Source organism: Dama dama, chromosome 13 (assembly GCF_033118175.1).
Source record: "Dama dama isolate Ldn47 chromosome 13, ASM3311817v1, whole genome shotgun sequence".
Classification (NCBI taxonomy): domain Eukaryota; kingdom Metazoa; phylum Chordata; class Mammalia; order Artiodactyla; family Cervidae; genus Dama; species Dama dama.
In genome coordinates, this window is record NC_083693.1 from 60,259,189 (window position 1) to 60,264,230 (window position 5,042).

At 38.7% G+C, this 5,042-nt stretch overlaps 1 pseudogene; it reads right to left on the bottom strand.

Moving 5' to 3' along the window:
• Positions 1-2,870: 2,870 nt before the first annotated feature.
• On the bottom strand, positions 2,871-4,739 carry LOC133068460 (E3 SUMO-protein ligase PIAS2-like; annotated as a pseudogene).
• Positions 4,740-5,042: the final 303 nt, after the last annotated feature.

Below are 5,042 nucleotides of genomic sequence, written 5' to 3' on the forward strand. Positions count from 1 at the left end.
TTCACACTAAATATATATCCAGGATTATTTTCATATTAAAAACCTGAAACACTATACACAATAAACAACAACTCTCCATTTTCCTCACCCCTTGTAGCCATTGACAACCATCATTCTACTTTCTATCTCAATATATTTGACTACTGTAGGTATCCTTTATAAGTGGTAATTTTTCTTTTTGCAACTGGCTTGTTTCATTTAGCATACTTCCCTCAAGGTCCACTCCTACTGTAACCTATGTCAGAACTTTCATCCCTTGCAATGTTAAATAATATCCCATTGTATCTATTTACAACATTTAGCTTATCTATTCAGCTGCCAGTAAGGACTCTGGTTGCTTTCAAATTTTGTCTTATCTAAACAATGCTACAATGAACATGGGTATACAAACATTTCATTTAGAGCCTGCTTACAATTCTTTTGATTATATACTAAGAAGTAAAATTCCTGGGTCATATAGTTATTCTATTTTTAATTTTTTGATAAACTGCCAGATTGTTCTACATAGCAGCTGAAATATTTTGCAATCCCACCAGTATTACACAGTCTTGATTTTTGCCATATTCTTGCCAATTAATGTTACTATTTTATTTTTTTGATAGTTGCCATCATAATGAATGTGATGTGCTATGTCACTATGGTTTTGATTACATTTCCCCAATAATTAATGATATTGAGCACCTTTTCATATGCTCATTCATTTGTATATCACTCTTGGTGAAACATCTATTAAAATCCTTCGTCCATTTTTTTTTTTTTGAGATAAATTAAAAATGTATGTAATTTAATGCAAAGTAACAAAAATGAACAATAAAACTATTCACATAAAATAGTGAAAAGAAAACAAAGTACAACTATAAAAGTGCAGAGGTTATCATTACAAGAATCAAGTAAATAAACTAATTTTTTTTTCATTTACCTTATAAAATTCTGTTGGTTAAGTTGGAGAGGGGAGGGTCTCTGAAAATCTAATGTGTAACAAAATGATAACAAATATACAGAATTTCTTTAATAACAAATTATACCACACAAATCAGGTTACTCTTTCTGTCTGATTACAGAGCTAACAGAACTTGTGTCCACATTTAGAGCAGTAACATAAAATTTTACGAGGAAGACATTCTGTATATGGACCAAAGGGCTGCAACATGTACTGAGGAGGTAAAACTGGCAACTCGGATGCAACGACTGCAAGAAGATTCAGGTTTGTTTTCCATGTTTTTGACTCTCCAAAGGGATAATACATTAAGGGGATAATACAGTCAAAGAAGGGATGATGTAGAAAATCACAGGAAATTAAATGAGGACAAAAACAGCACAAGGGTCATGAGAACTTGAGAAGGTGTGAAAACCAAGCAGTGAGAAGGCAGCTCCTGGAGCTGCACCAACCCTGACTGCTCCCTATCCTATGTGAAACTCATCAGACTCTGCATCTGGGTGCTTCAGGCCGAGAAATTGGCTAGATTAATGATTTTTAGACAAAGGTTTATTTAGATACAGCTAAAGGAGAGAAAGTTAAACATGAGGAGTATTAATTCCTTGAGAAATCAAAATTGTGCAGCTAAATGAAAGCAAAGTATAAAATTTGGATAAAAATGTTTCTCTAAGGGTAAAATTCAGTTTCCTGAGAGATTTAAAATCAAACACATAGTGAGGGAGTGGTTTGCAAAGTGGGTCTCAGGCCCATCCTTTCCTCTTCAAACTTTTCTTATACTCAAACACTTCTAATTCTGGTGTTATCTTTTGTGGTTTCAGTAAACATCTCCTTTTATAGAAAAAGGAAATCTGATGCCATCTCCAGGCTTTGCTATTGTTTTTTCTTTAAGTTTACAAATCACTGCTATGAGCAGTGAGCTCTATGACGTACTTTCTTTGTCAGTATTACTCATCGCAGATTTGAACATTATCCTATAAAATAAACGAGTAAAAGAAGTTCTTAGGAAGAAGTTAAACTTTGCTATGACCACTGCCCCTAAATCTGTTCTTCCACTGCCTCCATGATTTCAATATTTCTGGACAATGTGAACAAAATTTTAACAAACATTCCAGCCACATCTTAATCCAAAAACATTTCATTCAACAGTTGCAGAGAATTTCTTTGAGAAGGTAAGCCCCTAATTACAGACATCTCTAGAATGAGAAAGTTCAGTTACCAAAAACAGCACCCATGACATCAGGGCAGACTCTGCAAAATGTTCTTCAACATAATCACTAATGAGGAGCAGCCAAATCCCAGAACTCCACTCTGCACTCACGGGCACATAATACCAGAGTGCAAACAACTACCAGGGGAAATACTTAACACAAAGGCCATTTTTCTTTGACGGAAATGGAGAAAAGTGGAACCCAAGCTTTGGCCACTTATCTAGACTTCATTACTTCAATGAAACAGAACAAATCCATGGAAGGGACTCATTCAGCAAACATAACTTCTTTCCATATATTTTTCCTTCACTTCAGGTTAAACAAAAAGTTGTCATTTTAGAAGCATTGATTACATCTTTTTTAATTATAAAAAAGTATACTTGAATATTTACCTAATTTTATTGTTGTGTATAACAAAAAAAATTAACTGATTTGTAGAACCCATCCATTCATGTAGTAACATGAAATTGAAATCCACTTCTCAGGAGGATATAGTTACAGTTGAATGTATCTGATGATCAAGAGTACACCAAGAGTAAAAAAAATCCTTGCATGTTGTGTGGTTCTTGTTGCAGTCATCTGTGTTCATCTCTCAGAAGGCAAAAGAATCCATTTGACATTTCAATAAATATCAAAGTTATCATTAGCCAAAAAATAGCTGCCATGGAGCAGAGATCCAAGAAAAAGCAGTTCTGATTAATGATTTCTAGAATCGAATGAGTCCTTTAGTCCAGTGAGATGATGTCAGGAATGTTGCTTCCACTGTTGGTTATGACCCCTGTCTCACTTCTGCTGCTGGATGAACTCACATGAGTCCTGCTTTCATGGGGGCTGGTGGTGCTGACAGACATACTGCTTGCTGTTAAGGGTGAGGTGAAACTGGGGATCAACTGGAATAAGGGAAAGGAAATCCAAACCAGGCAGATCTGAGGACATGCTTGAAATTGGCGTGTGGTGGAATAGTAATGAGTAGCCTGTTAATGAAGGCAGAGTAGCAGCAGGATCAACAGAGGTCACACTGGGACACTTACAGAAGATGGCTGATACATGAGAACCCCTTTGGTTGGGCTGCTTTGTGTTTCTGACATAAAGATGCCTTTCCTTTCGGCAGGAGGGTCGTCCTCTTCATCAGAAGAGCTTTCTATTGTTAGGTCAATGACATCCACTTTCTTCTTGCTTGTCTCATTGGCTACACTCACTGAACAAGGCTTACTGAGGACACTTCAAGTTTCTGTTTTTGTACATGGCTGGCTGGATACTTTCATAGCTTCTTTCTTCAGTCTCATTGGACACAAAGAACCATCTTCTTGGAATTTTATCTCATCCATATCAGAACAGTCATTGAGAATTTCCATAAAAAGCCCATCTAAAATTAGACTTTCATAGGCAGCTTTTTTGTCACACACAGGACAAATCCAGGTGGGTTTCTTCTCATTCATTTGCAGATAAAGAACAGCATCAAAACACCATAGGTGTGCACAAGTCACCGCACGGCATGGGATTGTCGGCCTCGTTTTCCCTAAAGGGCACATCAAGGTCACCCAAAGGCTAGTGGTAGCAATTTCACTGTCAGGATCCTCAGTAAGTTTTTTTTGTTTTTTTGTTTTTTTTAATTAGGACTCTGGAATGATCAGAGTTTCTAATACCTTTCATTTTTAATCTCTGTAATAACATGGGTGATGTGAGTTGTCATACATGTATACAGAAATGGAATAATTCTTTCCAATTTCTGATGCCCCAGAAATGGAAATCTGGATTGGCACAGCTGAGGATAACCTAACCAGAGATGTAATATTCAAAGGGCATCTAGGACGCTTCTGTGCAATCCCATCTTTAGGTGGTGGTGCATAGCCAGGCAAAGGAAACAATTTCCCATTTACTTTCATACAGAGACTACTGGTATAGTTATCTTCTTCAGGGAGACTTGTGTCTGCCAGGCAAAGTCTCAGCTGAATTTGTACTGTATACTCTCTCCTACCACCAGGCAAAAAAAAAAAAAAAAATCCCTGGATATGCATATTTCTCTAACTTGTTGAGGTGTCAGAGTAAAAATAAAAACCTCTCTTGAAACCGCTGTATACTGCTTTGAACTAGACTCGTGGGCTTGATGAGAACATCAAGGACATCATAAAAGGTTAATTTTTAAAACTTGCACATCACGCTGGAAAGGAGGGGTTGGGGGAGATGGCTGCCACATCTCAAATGTGGGTTTAGTATCTTGAAGCCGCACAGACCAACAGGAAAGAACGGCGAGTGAGGTGTAACTGAAGTGGAAGGCAACAAGTGGGTTCCAGCCACAGCCAAGTCAGGTTCTACAGGTGAGGAGCTACCATCCAAACTCAAAACGGGTGATTTGATTGTGGATAAATCAGAAAGGCCTTCAAGCATCCACGGGTATCGGCGTCTATACAATTCTCGGATTTTAATCTGACCCGCAGGGTTGCAGTCACACTTCAGTAAATGCAACGTCCTCATCAGGAGGTCATGCTTACGTCCACTTTTATTCCGTCCGGCAAAGCCTAGTAACACTTGTAGTTCAGAAACGCAGTTCAGAAACTGGAAACCACATTCCTCAACTCCTCGAAATCCGCCATTTTACACCACCCGCGACGCCGCCGCCGCCACAGCGCCCCCTTCCGGTGCCGCCAACAACACGGCCGCCGCCATGGCCGCAGGCGCCACCTTCCGCATCATCCTGCACTGGGGGCCCCTGAGGACGCCACGGCCGCCGGGCCCGGCCCTTTGTCCACTAATAAAGGGACATTTTAAATGTTGTTTGCTATTTGTTACTGAGAGTTGTGTTATTCATATATTCTGAATTCATATTAACTTCCAAGCATACATATGCTTTGCAAATATTGTCTCCCATTTCATGGATTGCCTTACTCCACAGATTG